Source organism: Triticum dicoccoides, chromosome 5A, assembly GCF_002162155.2.
Source record: "Triticum dicoccoides isolate Atlit2015 ecotype Zavitan chromosome 5A, WEW_v2.0, whole genome shotgun sequence".
Lineage (NCBI taxonomy): Eukaryota > Viridiplantae > Streptophyta > Magnoliopsida > Poales > Poaceae > Triticum > Triticum dicoccoides.
In genome coordinates, this window is record NC_041388.1 from 83,636,652 (window position 1) to 83,654,557 (window position 17,906).

Below are 17,906 nucleotides of genomic sequence, written 5' to 3' on the forward strand. Positions count from 1 at the left end.
ATTGCAGCTAAGCCCCCGAGTGGGAGGCTGGCTCACCACTCGGTAGGATTTTCAAATACTTAGGAGAGTGCTGGACTGCAGCTAAGCCCCCGAGTGGGAGGCTGGCTCACCACTCGGTAGGATTTTCAAATACTTAAGGCGAGTACTGGACTGCAGCTAAGCCCCCGAGTGGGAGGGTTGCTCTCCACTCGGTAGGGTTTTCAAATACTTAGCAAGTACTGGACTGCAGCTAAGCCCCCGAGTGGGAGGCTGGCTCACCACTCGGTAGGATTTTTCAAATACTTAGGCGAAACGGGTTCACAGCTAAGCCCCCGAGTGGGAGGCTGGCTCACCACTCGGTAGGAAATTATTTTTACAAACTTAGGCGAAACGGATTCGCAGCTAAGCCACCGCTGGGGGATTTCCCACGCAAACAAAAATAATAACAATCACTGGGAAAATTATAACGCTCTTGTCTTTGATAAATAAACTACAGAAGTTTTTCTTATTACATCTCATCCGAGTGAGAATTCAAGTATAAAAGGGGCGGAGCAGCTTCGCATTCCAGGCTCGTGGCTCATCAATCTAGCGATCGACATTATAAAGGTGGTATGCTCCATTGTGGAGGACTCTGGTGACTATGAAGGGACCTTCCCAAGTAGGAGCGAGTTTGTGTGGTTTCTGTTGATCCACTCGGAGGACCAAGTCTCCTTCTTGGAAGGCTCGACTCTTCACATTTCTGGCATGGAATTGATGCAAGTCTTGCTGATAGATGGTCGATCGGATCATGGCCATTTCCCTTTCTTCTTCCAGGAGGTCGACTGTGTCCTGCCAGGCTTGTTCTGCTTCATCTTCAGAGTAGAGCTTGACTCGGGGTGCGTTGTGAAGCAGGTCACTTGGCAAAACTGCTTTGGCCCCGCAGACCAGAAAGAATGGGGTTCTTCCGGTCGATCGGTTCGGGGTTGTCCTCAATCCCCAAAGAACTGATGGAAGCTCGTCGACCCATGCACCTGCTGCGTGCTTGAGATCGTGCATCAATCGAGGTTTCAGTCCTTTGAGAATTAAGCTGTTTGCTCTTTCCGCTTGTCCATTCGACTGGGGGTGAGCGACCGAAGCGTAGTCGACTCGTGTGCCGTGAGAGGCGCAAAAGGCCATGAATTTGTCGGAATCGAAGTTTGACCCATTGTCAGTGATGATGCTATGCGGAACTCCATATCTGCATATCAACTCTCTGATGAAACTGATAGCAGTGCAAGCATCAAGATTCTTGATAGGCTTAGCTTCAATCCATTTGGTGAACTTGTCGACTACTACTAGCACATGAGTGAAGCCGCTCCTGCCCGTTCTCAGTGGTCCAACCATGTACAGCCCCCAAACAGCGAAGGGCCAGACGAGTGGAATGGTTTTCAGGGCTGACGCGGGCTTGTGCGACATATTGGAGTAATACTGACAACCTTCACATTTGTCGACTATCTCTTTCGCCATTTCATTCGCTCTTGGCCAGTAGAATCCCGCTCGGTATGCTTTAGCCACAATGGTCCGAGAGGACGCATGATGACCACAGGTCCTCGAGTGGATATCATCAAGGATCATTTGACCTTCTTCTGGTGTTATACACTTCTGACTGACTCCAGTCGCGCTTTCTCTATACAACTGTTCGTTTATGACTGTAAAGGCCTTGGATCGACGGACGATCTGTCGAGCCTATTCTTCGTCCTCTGGGAGTTCTTTCCTTAGGATGTATGTGATGTACGGTATTGTCCAGTCGGGAGTGATGACCAAGACTTCCATGATCAGGTCGACCACAGCTGGAACTTCAACTTCAGTCGGATCCGTGGCACTTTTTGGTTGCGGGGCCTCTTCAGTGAAGGGATCCTCCTAAACTGATGGTGTGTGGATGTGTTCCAAAAACACATTGCTGGGAATGGCTTCTGTTTTGGAACCTATTTTTGCCAAATCATCAGTTGCTTGATTTTTCAGTCGGGGTATGTGATGAAGTTCTAACCCCTCAAATTTCTTCTCCAGCTTTCTCACTGCATTGCAATAACCAGTCATGGCCGGACTTCTGACGTCCCACTCCTTCAACACCTGATTAACCACCAAATCTGAGTCGCCATAGACCATGAGGCGACGGACGCCGAGTGAAATGGCCATGCGCAACCCATATAAAAGTGCTTCATATTCTGCCTCGTTATTGGAGGAATCAAAGTGGATTTGAAGGACATATATGAGCTTATCTCCTCGGGGGGAGACCAATACTACCCCGGCACCGGAACCATTCAACATTTTGGAGCCATCGAAGAACATGGTCCAATGCACTGAGTGAACCTGAGTCGGCAGTTGCTGTTCAATCCACTCGGCGATGAAATCTGCTATTGCCTGGGACTTGATAGCTTTCTTTGCCTCAAACTTGATATCTAGAGGAAGGAGTTCAATCGCCCATTTTGCCACTCGACCAGCTGCATCTCTGTTGTGCAGGATCTCTGATAATGGAGTGTCGTTGACGACTGTAATGGAATGATCATAGAAGTAGTGAGCAACCTTCTTTGTGGTCATATAAATCCCATATACAAGCTTCTCATAATGAGGATATCTTTGCTTCGACGAGGTCAAAACTTCAGAAATATAATATACTGGGCGCTGAACTTTCAAGGCTTTTCCTTCTTCTTCCCGCTCGACCGTAAGTACCGTACTGACGACTTGTCCCGTGGCTGCGATGTAAAGCAGCAAAGGCTCTTTGCTGATTAGGGCAGCAAGCACCGGCTGGGTGGAGAGCAGAGCTTTGAGCTCTGCAAACGCTGCATCAGCTTCAGGAGTCCACTCGAACTTGTCTGACTTCTTCATCAATCGGTAAAGAGGCAATGCCTTTTCAACGAGACGAGAGATGAATCGACTTAAAGCGTCCAAGCAACCAGTAAGCTTCTGGACGTCGTGCACTTGCACAGGACTTTTCATTCGGAGTATAGTACCGACTTTTTCCGGATTGGCGTCGATTTCCTGTTCGGAAACGAGGAAACCGAGTAACTTTCCGCCAAGAACTCTGAATGTGCACTTTGATGGATTAAGTTTGATATCATACCTCCTGAGTCAGCAGGTCGGAACCCTTCCATGACTTGACCACAATATCATCCATGTATGCTTCCACATTCCGACTGATTTGAGTGAGCAAACACTTCTGAATCATCCTCATGAATGTGGCTCCAGCATTCTTGAGGCCAAATGGCATGGTAACATAACAGAAGCACCCGAACGGAGTGATGAAAGTTGTTTTGATCTTGTTAGGCCCATACAGATGGATTTGATGGTACCCGGAATAGGCGTCTAAAAAAGACAGTTGCTCACATCCTGCAGTCGAGTCGACTATCTGGTCGATGCGGGGGAGAGGAAAATGATCTTTCGGGCAGGCCCGATTGATATGTTTAAAGTCAATGCACTTGCGAAGTGACTTGTCCTTCTTCGGGACCATGACAACGTTGGCGAGCCACTCGGAGTGGTAGATCTCTCGGATGAACTCCGCTGCTAAGAGTCGAGCCACCTCCTCACCAATAGTCTTTCTCTTCTGGACGGCGGACCATCAGAGATGTTCTTTGGCAGGTTTTACTTTTGAGTCGACTCGTAGGCGGTGCTCAGCCAGCCCCCTGGGAACACCCGGCATGTCAGAAGGCTTCCATGCAAAAATGTCCCAGTTCTCACGGAGGAACTGGATGAGCGCTTCTTCCTATTTGGAGTCGAGTGTTGTTGAGATATGAGTCGGAGTAGCACTGGGATCGGTCGGGTGAATGTGAGATGGCTTCGTTTCGCCAGACGACTGAAAAGCTGATTCTGTAGCGGGCTTCTTGGCTCGCAACAAATCACTCGGGTCTGCAGTCTTCTGGTATTCCTGCAGCTCCACCACTGCCATCTGAGCATCAGCGATCTTTGAACCTTTCTAAAACTACTCTTCTGCTTTCTTTCGATTGCCCGTAACAGTGATCACACCTTTGGGACCAGGCATCTTCAATTTGAGATACACATAACATGGTCGAGCCATGAAGCGTGCATAAGCCGGCCTGCCCAAAATAGCGTGATAAGCACTCTGGAAATCTACAACTTCGAATGTCAACTTTTCTTTGCGGTAATTCTTGGAATCACCGAAAACCACATCAAGAGCAATCTGGCCGAGTGACTCAGCCTTCTTTCCAGGAATGACTCCATGGAAACTCATGTTGCTGGTACTGAGTCTGGACATCGGAATGCCCATCCCTTTCAACGTCTCAGCATACAGTATGTTCAAACCACTGCCACCATCCATCAAGACTTTGGTCAGTCGAGTGCCTTTAACAACTAGGTCGACCACCAAAGCTTGCCTCCCAGGGGTGGCAATGTGCGTTGGGTGATCGGACTGGTCGAATGTGATGGCAGTCTGAGACCACTTCAGATAACTGGGTGTTGCCGGAGCAACCATATTCACCTCTCGGTTGATAACTTTCAGTCGACTTTTGCTTTCAACATCAGCAAAAATCATCAGGGTGGAATTGACCTGGGGGTATCCATCATCACTGTCTTCCTTGTCCTCAACTTTGTCCGACTCCTTTTCCTTATCTTTGGGCTGCTTTCCCTGGAACTGCTGGATCAAGAGCCAACACTGTCGAGTGGTATGTTTCGGGTAAATGAACTTACCCTCTTCATCTTTCTTGGTGTGGATGTGACATGGCAAATCCAACACATCATTTCCATCTTGGTCTTTAACTTTCTTGGGGTTCCAAGGTCCTTTGGGTTTCCCCTTAAACTTTCCTTGAGTTACAGCCAAGGCTTCCCCAGGAGCAGCTGGCTCGGCTTTCCGCTTCTGTTTCCGATTGGGATTTCCTCCGGTTTCTTGAGCGACTGACTTGAGCTTGCCGCTCCTGAGTCGATCCTCATCTTCACCATTAGCATACTTGGTGGCAATCTCCATCATCCGATTCAGAGACATATCTCCGGTTCGACCGAATTTCAAATTCAGTTCTCTGTACTTGACACCTTCTTTGAAGGCACAGACTGCTTGGTGGTCAGGCACATTCTCTACCATGTGATGTAACGTGATCCATCTCTGGATGTAATCCCTCAAAATTTCATTTGGCTTCTAAACGCAAGACCGCAGTTCCGTCAGCCCTGCCGGTCGCTTGCATGTTCCTTCAAATGTGGTGACAAACACTCGGGCGAGATCTTCCCAAGTGTAAATGCTGCTGGGTGCTAACTGATTCAGCCACGCTCTGGCCGAGCCCTCCAACATGAGAGGCAGGTGCTTCATGGCCACTTCATCATTGCCACCGCCAATCTGGACGGCCACTCGGTAGTCTTCAAGCCAAGTATCGGGCTTGGACTCACCAGTGAACTTACTGACTCCAGTCACCAACCTGAAGTTGGGAGGAATCACAGTGGCCCTGATGGCTCTACTAAAGCACTCTGGCCCCGAAACATGTACTCTGCTGCTGGTAGGTGCATCTCTGTCGTGACCTTCTCGGTGAGCTCTATTCCTGTCGATCAAACCTTGAACAAGAATGGATCTCGCATCAAAGCCTGGTTCCCTGGGGTCGACTGGAACCCTTCGCCCAACACTATGAGGGCGTTTGTCATCCTGTTGTCGAGGCACATACGACCCGCTCCTCGGGGGAGGGGTGGGCACTCGATGTCGATCGTCACGATCGAATCGGTGATCATACTACTCACGGTTCCCGTACTGATTATGCCGATCCCCACGTCCCTCACCCCTCGGGGGCAATCTTGGGCTATGAGCCGACTGGACTGTGTCTGCAGCAACGGATCTGCTATGAATCCTGTTTCGCGACTGAGAAATAGCGGAATTCTGGTCTCCTGCTGCCTGGAGTAACGCTCTGATCTGTAGCAAGCCTCTGCCAGCCTCCGACTGGGAAGGCTGAATCGACTCTGCTATATGGGCTGCAGCTGCTAAATTCTAAACCGGAGTTTGATATACCTGCGGGGCGGAAAGAGCTAACGTCGACTGGATTCTGGAACCCGTTGTCGCGCACGCTCGTCGAGTGCTCGCTGGAGGTTCTCCAGTAGAATGCGCTCGGCCAAGTTTGCCAGGCGCGCGTCCTCCAAGGCACGAGCCTCGGGGGTTTCTCCAATGATAGGAGTGTGCAATGCATCCATGTTCCGGCGACGAAGTTCTTCTCTCTGCAGCGACGTGAGAGGCTCGGGAGATATTCCTCATGGGGACGCGACGGGTCGCCTCCACCTGCGCCTCCGTCGGTGCGGGGAAAACCGGGAGGACTGGGCGGTCCGTCAACCATCAGAACCTCCGCCGCCGGATCACTGCTGTCGCACTCGGATGCGGTCTTTGCGGAGCCAGTCGACAGGTCGAACATGTCGTAGAGGGATTCGTCAGGCTCGACCGCCGCGACTTGAGGGGTGGCCGATTGGCGTGCCATCGCGTGTCTCACCCACCGGTGAAGTCTCGACCGACCGGAGCGCTTGCGCTGGCAGGAAACAGGGAGGGAGGACAACATAGGAGCCGACCGATAGTGGGTCGACGGTTGCCGCAAGAGGACGCCGCGGACGCACGCGCGAAAGTGCGTTGTCCCGCGGACAGGGAGTGCGTCCACGTCGAGCGGAGCCTCCTGAAGCCAAGCAGAGTCATCGGCGATGAACGTGAGCGCGCCGAGATGGATCTCGCAGCCCTCCACCAAAACTCCGCCAGAAACCATGATGATTTGAATCGGAAAAGATCGCAACTCCTCCAACAAATCGCTAAAACACCTGCCCCACGGTGGGCGCCAACTGTCGTGGTTCTAAGTCTGACAGTAATGTAGGGGGGTAGGTATGGAGAGGCAAGATCTTAGCTATGGAGAAGTTTTAAGCACACGAGGTTTACGATTTCAGGCCCTTCTCGGAGGAAGTAATAGCCCTACGTCTCGGAGCCCAGAGGTGGTCGACTGGATTATGCGTGTATGAATTACAGGGGTGCGAACCCTTTACACTGAGGAGGGGGGTGGCTTATATAGAGTTCGCCGGGCCCCTCCGGCCCTCAGTTGTGCAGTGTTTTTAATACATTAAGGTCGGGCGTTACCGGTAACACCCTTAATAAAGTGCTATGATAACCATAAAAGCTACTTAATAACCGACCGTTAGCATGCGGAGTGCCTTTAGGTCTCCTGGCCGTCGAGTGGTTGGATCTTGGTCGAGTGATTGCTTCTTGGTCGAGTGTCTTCGAGTCTGTCGAGTGGAACACCTCCAAGTCGATTGAAAGGTGATTTCTTCTTGAGATGTCCTTGGGTAGGGCGGTTGTGACAGGTCCATGACCCTACCCTAGGTACATAGCTTCATCACAAGGGTCTGGGCCCATCGCCCATTGCACACCTGCACGTTGCGTACGCGACCGGTGAGCAGACCTAGCGTCCCTTATACAAGAGTAGGCGTTCCAGTCCAACCCGATGCGCGCCGCTCAGTCGCTAACGTCACGAAGGCTTCGGCTGATACCACAACGTCGAGTGCCCATAACTGTCCCCGGGTAGATGGTTAGTGCGTATAGGCCAGTAGCTAGACTCAGATCAAATACCAAGATCTCGTTAAACATGTTAAGTATCCTAGGTGGTCTCAACCTGCCATGTCACTCCGCCTTAAAGTAACAGTCGGGGGCCGTCGGGAACTCAGGCCCACCACTACCGGGATGGAGCCACCTACCCCTTCAGCCCCCATCTCCGAACAATATCATAAGTAATGTAATAATATAAGTATATATCATATGCCCGTGATCACCTCCCGAAGTGATCACGTCCCAGTAGTATAGCATGGCAGACGGACAAGAGTGTAGGGCCACTGATGGAACACTAGCATCCTATGCTAAGCATTTAGGATTGCAGGTAAAGGTAACAACAATAGTAGCAAGGACAGGCTATGCATCAGGATAGGATAATGGAAAACAGCAACATGCTAAACTACTCTAATGCAAGCAGTAGAGAGAAGAATAGGCGATATCTGGTGATCAAAGGGGGGGCTTGCCTGGCTGCTCTGGCAAGAAGGAGGGGTCATCTTCAATGTAGTCGAACACACGAACATCGGCAGCGGTCTCGGAGTCTACCGGAAAGGAGTAGCGGAGGGGGAACACAATAAAAAACAGAGCAATCAAATGTAACACAAATAAAGACATGGCAATACGTTGTGCTAGGGGTGACCTAACGTAGGGATAGGCGATACCGGCGAAGGGGGGGAAACATCTGGGAAAGTATTCCCGGTGTTTCACGTTTTCAGTCAGATGAACCAAAGGAGGAAAGTTGCGTGTTTGCTATGCTAGGGATGTGTGGCGGACGAACGGGCTGCGTATCCGAATTCGTCTCGTCGTTTTGAGCAACTTTCATGTAGAAAACATTTTCATCTGAGCTGCGGTTTATTTTCTATTAATTTTTAAAGATTTAAATTATTTTTAGGATTTACTTAATTATTTTAAATCAATATTATCCAGAACAGTGTATGCTGACGTCAGCATGACGCCAGCAGTCAACAGGGTGTTGACTAGGTCAATCTGACGTGTGGGTCCCGCATGTCATACTCTGTTTATTCTAATTAGGATCTAACTAATCTAATTATTGTTTAATTAATTAACAATAGTTAATTAGGTTAACTAAACATGATTAATTAAGTTAATTAATTAAGTTAATTAATTAATTATTATTTTTTTAATCTTCTTTTTTTCTTTTTTAAACGTTTCAGGGGCGTGGGCCCTGAATGGCAGTGGCCTATCAGGCCAAACGGGCGCTGGTGCTAGCAGTTACGGGCTGCGGGCGCGGGCGTGCGGGGCGTTGGGCCCCCGACTGGGCGTTGCAGGGCGCCGACGGTCACGGTGCCGGCCAAGTGGCCGAAGCGACGCACGGGAGGGGCGGCCGGAGAAGCGAGCAGGAGAGGCAAGGCGCGGTGCCGAGCGGATAGGGGCGGGCCAGCGGTGGCGGAGGGCGATGCAGAGGCAGCAGCAGAGGGAAGCAGCAAGCGGCAGCCGTAACAGCCGAGCAGCGACGGGGGCGAGGCAGCGGCAACAGCAAGAAGCAGGGCATGGCCGGAGCCTGCGAACACGTGCGCGGGGAGCTCGAGCGAGCGGGGGGGGTGAGGCAGGGCGTGGCCGACGCACGGGCGACCAAGGAAGCGGACATCACGGAATAGGGGCACGACATCGAGGCTAGGTCGGGCTACAGCGATGTGCGGGAGCAGAGGAAGGGGGAAGGAGATCGGGGCGCGGCTCACAGACTGGTCGGATGGGGAGGGCAGTGGGCTCGGGGAGGAGTCGGGGCCGGCGTGACGAGGCGGCGAGGCTCGATGGAGGCCTTCGAGGAGGAGGTCGGTGACGAGCGACGGAGGCGGTCCGGCGAGCTGGTCCGGCGATGTGGTGGTGGCGATGACGGGCGACGGCGTCGGGTTGGCGACGAGTCAAGGTCGAGGCCGAGGCGCTCCAGGCGGCGGTGGAGGTGCATGGCGTCGGGAAGCCGGCCGACGACGGTGCTCTGGGCGGCAATGCCCAGATCGGGGCGGAGGGAGGAGTGGATCAGGTCGGGAGAGAGGTGGGAACATGGGGGTAGGTTAGGCCTCGGCAGAGTGGGGAACAGTGGGAGGGGGAGTGGGTTAGTAGGCAGGGGGGTGGGCCGGCCTGGGGTTTGGCCTGGCTAGCAGCTGGGCCGAGTGGCCCAGTGGGGGGGGGGTTGTTTTATTCCCCCTTTTTTTTACCTTTTCATATTTTTCTTTTCTGTTTTATTTTAGTCACGCATTAATTTTTATTTAGCAAAATATATCTATAGCCCCTAAAATAATGTTTCAGAACAATCCACTACTATAAAAAAAGTTTTACCCTGATATAAAATAGTTTAGTATTTTATAAAATACCAAAGTCGTTCAAATAGTTGTTTTGCTACTGGTTAAATCATTTTAGTGCTTTTAATCTCTTTACAAAAATGTGGTTCCTCCACCATTAGTTAATATGAATTACTTGCTACATTTAGAACATTTTAGTTTTAGTGTTTCAAAACTTTTAATGTTTGACTTGATTTTCAAATTTGAATTTGGATCAGTTTCGAACTAACGCGAGATTAACAATAGTAACCGAGGTGACATGGCATCATTAGCATGGAATTATTGTAGCTTAATTATCCGGGCGTCACAATTCTCCTCCACTACAAGAAATCTCATCCCGAGATTTAAGAGGGGGACTAAGGGGAAAGGTCTGATTACGAAATTCTCACGAATCTTCTCGGTCTTGGCTGCTCTTCTCGAAGTGGTCGATCCATTACATTAATGTCTTCATTTTTTTGCTTCAGGTCACCAAGATGAAGTCGGCATCCTTTCTTCGGAAACTCCATCGTTCTTACAAATAGGTAACGGGGCAGATTGGCAACGACAGAATGCTATAAGGGTAATAATCTGGGATTAACCCATGAATGATTATACGAATGCCTCTCGAGTTGAACAATAAAACACATCGAGAGTAACGTTCGAAAGTACAATAAGAAGTTTCAAGTAGATAGATAGTTGCTCGAAGTCTGAACCTGAGTGAGAAAGGGGCTCAGAGTAGCGAGAGTAAGTATGGCGTCTGATACCAGAATAGAGCACTAGGAAGGTGGCCCATGAATTACCTACGAAGCCAAGCATAAGGGATAACTTTGAAGCAGGGATGTACAGGAGAGTCGGATTTTGATCCCGTGGAACTGTGGGTTATGGGCCCACCATGTGGGTTAAAAGTAGGAAGGGCGGTGACGTCTTGCACGATCATGTAAGCAAGTCATGTCAGAGGATAGCCTATGAGTTATGTCGACAACAACATCGATACCAAGGGCGAGGGACGAAGAGAACCATTTTCCTGCTCGTTGAAATGAGGCGGACCAATAGGCAAAGTTCTCGTCCATCGGTGGCTACCGGGATGTCATCAACAATAGTAACCGGGTCTTGCTGGCAGAATTGTACACCTGGGTGTTTACATAAGCAGGAGAATATTACTGCTTAGATCATATAGACCTCAAGAAGGTTAAACAGAACAATGGAAAGGAAAATATGATTATCAGATTAAACAGAACAATGGAAAGGAAAATGTGTTTAAACACATATTGCAGGGGTATATCCTTCCCAAGGACAAGCAGAGCATGATATCCATGTCAGGATATAATGTAGAAAACTCTTTAGGTAAGGTGAGCGAAATTTCATGACTTTACCCATACAGCGGTGTTTGGATATTTGAGCAGGAAACATTTAGCATCTGGGCTTCAAATGCTCTTGTTGAAAATCGGAGTACCACCGACATGCTTCGAGATAGCATTGACATGGTCTTCAAGCAAAGGTCAGACTCAGGATGCCTGAGAAGAAAAAGGTGCGACACAAATTGACGAGATGACATTGTAAGATCCTCAGGAAATGAACTATGGAAGCGAGTTCTGAAACAAGAGTTCATCATTAATCCAAGGGAATGACGAGGGCGTGGCTGATGGACTCAGCGACAATTCATCAATATTAACCAAAGATGATCTCCACAACTATGTGTACAAGGAGATAACATTAGTCAGATCAAATGATATAATGATGTATGTCCGATGACAACATACACAATTGAACAATGATAGAAAGGTGCACCCGGAAATCTGGACTAAGTAGCACGATCTATGTTCAAATGATGATTCAATAAGCAATATACTTAGAATGAAACTGTAGACCAATAACTTCAAAGCTATAGGGTTGCTAGAAGTTTAGAATTTACACATCACAGACCATTTGTCGGTATTCCGGTTAGAAACAACACGGAGACCAAGAAATGAACGCAAAAGGCGAGAGATATTACTATATCAAGAATTCTCAAGAGGTGGTAAAATTACCACGACATCCTTGACATAGAAGGTGGTAACATTCCAAGGTAAAGAAGAACAAATGCTGGATAGCAAGGATCTCAAGGTATAACACAAAACACGAATAAGTTTGTGTTGAACGGAAGGCGATAAAGTGGTCGGTGATAACACAAACCATTGAGGGGCGATGATGGTATTTCTCATCGAGAATTCGATATATATCTTCGAAGAGCTCAGGATGTTGCTGATGAGCACGACACATTTGTCGAGAGATTTCATGAAGATGTAATCGGTCGGCGATGACATCAAGTCAAATGATGATGCAGCGAAAGTCAAATAATACTTGAAGAAGAACTCATAAGAAGTTATGTAGTTCCGTGATAATCTCGAGATACCAGAGGGGGTAATACTCGATGACAGATCAAAGTAGAGGTTGGACTGGGGTATTGCTCTACAGAAGACAAGCGCTTAAACTTGCATGCGAAATGGAATCAAGGAGAAAAATGGTCGGAACCATGTCCACAGATACAAGATGAACTTATAACAAGGGGATAATTATTTTAAGAGAAGTTTCCATGATAAGGTATACATCGTTTCCATGGGCATGAACACAGGGTTCATGGTCGACTCCCACTTGTTCAACGCATAACCTTTCATTCACCTCTCGTATTTTGAAAATGACATTAGTTGTTGAAAGTTTTACCTGGTGCAATACCAGATAAGTATGTCCCATGAAATCTTCCGGGTTTGCACAGATTAGGGAAGGCATTAGTTCAAACCATCGGGTATCTTAGGAACATATATCACAAACTTCAGGAGTAATTAACACAAGGTCGAAAGTAGAGCATGGTTGTCAAGGCAGAGGATACAATTTACCAAAGGCATTATATACCTATGGAAAGGCTCACAAGGTTATTGAATATTAAGGACGATGTCGGATGAAATCCAGCAATGGATCTGACGATCCACAACGGAGCTGATGTGAGTATCGGTACTCTACCAGAAGAAGAAAGAATGCAAGGGGATCAGATGATAGAAACAACTGACTAACTCAAAGCCCAATTGCACAGGAATTATGATTCCAAGATAAGGGATCAGAAGCAATGCTTTGAATAGGGATGGATAAGTTGAATAGTCTTAGAGGTACAATCGTCGGCAATTTGATTGGTCGAGAACCGACTCATGTTTAAAATGGCGTCTGAGCCGGAAGGATAAATTCTAGGATCTGGTTGAGGATTGCAAACATTCGCACTCATTGAATCAATGGGCTCAAAATGATAGTGGCAAGGGATGCCAATAAGATTACTAGACTTATGGGGTTAACCATAATGCAAGCAAGTAGGAATTTCTAGAGCAATAGGATGCTCAGGATTTTCGGAAGATCAAATGGTATTTCGAGGATTGGTGACATACATGAATCAACTGGGATGAGTGGATACTCGGTAAGTGCGAGAAATTATCCATAGGGGCACTCATGTAGCAAAGAACTGCAAGGAAGTAGGCACAAAGTATTCTGGGAACATTAGAGAGAATATCGGGGTATCTTGTCATAACAAGATCGACGGGGAATGATTGTTTAAACGACAAGTGTATGTCATTATCCAAATGGGTATACTGGTAATATGAAACTGAAAAGGCAGAGGGTACAAGGGTCTCGAGAAGCATCAAAGAGTATCTTCAAAATCTTTTGGGCAGCAGGTGATCATCTGTAGTAAGGGACTCCCCGACAGGAAGTGGTTACGAGATCCTAGGGTTAGAATTAGTAAAATCACTTAACCCGAATAGAAAGGAGTTTAGAGTCCCGGAGTAAAGATCGAGGAGTAAAAGATCCTAATACCACCCAATGGTGACGTGGGCCTGTAAGCCACACAGCCATGTTAGTAAAAGTTTTGTAATGACTAGACTCAACTTCGGCCAAGGAGTGTAGAAGGGGGTCTCCTACAGGCAGTCAGCTCTGATACCAACTTGTGACGCCCCCGATTTGATCGTACACTAATCACACACACAAACGTGTACAATCAAGATCAGGGACTCACGGGAAGATATCACAACACAACTCTACAAATAAAATAAGTCATACAAGCATCATATTACAAGCCAGGGGCCTCGAAGGCTCGAATACAAGAGCTTGATCATAGATGAGTCAGCGGAAGCAACAATATCTGAGTACAGACATAAGTTAAACAAGTTTGCCTTAAGAAGGCTAGCACAAACTAGGATACAGATCGAAAGAGGCGCAGGCCTCCTGCCTGGGATCCTCCTAACTACTCCTGGTCATCGTCAGCGGGCTGCACGTAGTAGTAGGCACCTCCAGTGTAGTAGGAGTCGTCGTCGATGGTGGCGTCTGGCTCCTGGGCTCCATCGTCTGGTCGCAGCAATCGGGTACAGAAAGGGGGAAAAGAGGGAGCAAAGCAACCGTGAGTACTCATCCAAAGTACTCGCAAGCAAGGAGCTACACTACATATGTATGCATTGGTATCAAATGGAATAAGGGTATCATATGTGGATTGAACTGCAGAATGCCGGAATAAGAGGGGGATAGCTAATCCTCTCGAAGACTACGCTTCTGGCAGCCTCCGTCTTGCACCATGTAGAAGAGAGTAGACTGAAGTCCTCCAAGTAGCATCGCATAGCATAATCCTACCCGGCGATCCTCTCCTCGTCGCTCTGTTAGAGAGCGACCACCGGGTTGTATCTGGCACTTGGAAGGGTGTGTTTTATTAAGTATCCTATTCTAGTTGTCATAAGGGCAAGGTACAACTCCAAGTCGTCCTGTTACCGAAGATCGCGGCTATTTGAATAGATTAACTTCCTTGCAGGGGTGCACCACATAACCCAACACGCTTGATCCTATTTGGCCGGACACACTTTTCTGGGTCATGCCCGGCCTCGGAAGATCAACACGTCGCAGCCCTACCTAGGCACAACAGAGAGGTCAGCACGCCGGTCTAAATCCTATGGCACAGGGGTCTGGGCCCATCGCCCATTGCACACCTGCACGTTGCGTACGTGGCCGGTGAGCAAACCTAGCCTCCCTTATACAAGAGTAGGCGTTCTGGTCCAACCCGGCGCGTGCCGCTCAGTCGCTGACGTCATGAAGGCTTCGGCTGATACCACGACGTCGAGTGCCCATAACTGTCCCCGCGTAGATGGTTAGTGCGTATAGGCCAGTAGCCAGACTCAGATCAAATACCAAGATCTCGTTAAACGTGTTAAGTATCCACGAACATCGACCAGGGCCAGGCCCACCTCTCTCCTAGGTGGTCTCAACCTGCCCTGTCGCTCCGCCTCAAAGTAACAGTCAGGGGCCATCGGGAACTCAGGCCCACCACTACCGGGATGGAGCCACCTGCTCCTTCAGCCCCCATCTCCGAACAATATCATAAGTAATGTAACAGTATAAGTATGTATCATATGCCCGTGATCACCTCCCGAAGTGATCACGGCCTAGTAGTATAGCATGGCAGACGGACAAGAGTGTAGGGCCACTGATGGAACACTAGCATCCTATACTAAGCATTTAGGATTGCAGGTAAAGGTAACAACAGTAGTAGCAAGGACAGGCTATGCATCAGGATAGGATAACAGAAAGCAGTAACATGCTACACTACTCTAATGCAAGAAGTAGAGAGAAGAATTGGCGATATCTGGTGATCAAAGGGGGGGCTTGCCTGGATGCTCTGGCAAGGAGGGGTCATCTTCGATGTAATCGAACACACAAACATCGGCAGGGGTCTCGGAGTCTACCGGAAAGGAGTAGCGGAGGGGGAACACAATAAATAACTGAGCAATCAAATGTAACACAAAGAAAGACGCGGCAATACGTTGTGCTAGGGGTGACCTAACGTAGGGATAGGCGATACCGGCGAAGGGGGGACATCCGGGAAAGTATTCCCGGTGTTTCGCGTTTTCAGTCAGATGAACCGGAGGAGGAAAGTTGCGTGTTTGCTATGCTAGGGATGTGTGGCGGACGAACGGGCAGCATATCCGGATTCGTCTCGTCGTTCTGAGCAACTTTGATGTAGAAAACATTTTCATCTAAGCTACGGTTTATTTTCTATTAATTTTTAAAGATTTAAATTATTTTTAGGATTTATTTAATTATTTTAAATCAATATTATCCAGAACAGTGTATGTTGACGTCAGCATGATGTCAGCAGTCAACAGGGCGTTGACTAGGTCAATCTGACGTGTGGGTCCCGCATGTCATACTCTGTTTATTCTAATTAGGATCTAAATAATATAATTATTGTTTAATTAATTAACAATAGTTAATTAGGTTAACTAAACATGATTAATTAAGTTAATTAATTTAGTTAATTAATTAATTAAATTTTTAAATCTTTTTTTCTTTTTTTTTAAACGTTTCAGGGGCGTGGGCCCCGAATGGCAGTGGCCTATCAGGCCAAACGGGCGCTGGTGCTAGCAGTTACGGGCTGCGGGCGCGGGCGTGCGGGGCGTCGGGCGCCCGACTGGGCGTTGCGGGGCGTCGGTGGTCACGGCGCCGGCCAGGTGGCCGAAGCGACGCACAGGAGGGGCGGCCGGAGTAGCTTGCAGGAGAGGCAAGGCGCGGTGGCGAGCGGATAGGGGCGGGCCAGCGGTGGCGGCGGGCAATGCAGAGGCAGCAGAAGAGGGAAGCAGCAAGCGGCAGCCGTAACAGCCGAGCAGCGACGGGGGCGAGGTAGCGGCAACAACAAGAAGCAGTGCATGGCCGGAGCCTGCGAACGCGTGCGCGGGGAGCTCGAGCGAGCGGGGGGGGTGAGGCAGGGCGTGGCCGACGCACGGGCGACCAAGGAAGCGGACATCACAGAACAGGGGCACGACATCAAGGCTAGGTCGGGCTACAACGATGTGTGGGTGCAGAGGGAGGGGGAAGGAGATCGGGGCGCGGCTCACAGAGTGGTCGGATGGGGAGGGCAGTGGGCTCAGGGAGGAGTCGGGGCCGGTGTGCCGAGGTGGCGAGGCTCGACGGAGGCCTTCAGGGAGGAGGTCGGTGACGAGCGACGGAGGTGGTCCGACGATGTGGTTGTGGCGATGACGGGCGACGGCGTCGGGTTGGCGACGAGTCGAGGCCGAGGCCGAGGCGCTCCAGGCGGCGGTGGAGGTGCACGGCGTCGGGAAGCCGGCCGACGACGGCGCTCTGGGCGGCGATGCCCAGATCGGGGCGGAGGAAGGAGTGGATCAGGTCGGGAGAGAGTGGGGAACGTGGGGGTAGGTTAGGCCTCGGCAGAGTGGGGAACGGTGGGAGGGGGAGTGGGTTAGTAGGTAGGGGGGTGGGCCGGCCTGGGGTTTGGCCTGGCTAGTAGCGGGGCCGAGTGGCCCAGTGGGGGGGTTTGTTTTATTCCCCCCTTTTTTTACCTTTTCATATTTTTCTTTTCTGTTTTAGTTTAGTCACACATTAATTTTTATTTAGCAAAATATATCTATAGCCCCGAAAATAATGTTTTCAAAACAATCCACTACTATAAAAAAAGTTTTACCCTGATATAAAATAATTTAGTATTTTATAAAATACCAAAGTCGTTCAAATAGTTGTTTTGCTACTGGTTAAATCATTTTAGTGCTTTTAATCTCTTTACAAAAATGTGGTTCCTCCACCATTAGTTATTATGAATTACTTGCTACATTTAGAACATTTTAGTTTTAGTGTTTCAAAACTTTTAATGTTTGACTTGATTTTCAAATTTGAATTTGGATCGATTTCGAACTAATGCGAGATTAACAATAGTAACCGAGGTGACATGGCATCATTAGCATGGAATTATTGTATCTTAATTATCCAGGCGTCACAATCGCGCCTCTGCTCGCGCCGCTGCCAGATCGAGCGGGCGAGGAGAGCGCTCGCGTTGACCGCGCCCACTGAAAGCCGCGGCCGAGCCCAGCTCTCCTCTGCTCCGGCCCATAGGCCGAGGGTGAGCAGCCCCCTCGGAGTTTCCTTGTTGGGCTTCCTGTTCTGTTTCGGCCCGAGTGCCTGTTTTTTTCCTGAACAATTTTGCTAATTATCAGAGAATCGTAGTTTTTTGCAGAAAACCCCTCCATGTTCATGCATATAATAACTTCAGAACCGTGCATCGGATTAAAATAAATTATATATGAAACTTGCTTAGAATTTTGTGGAGATTAGTAATTTGCAACTTT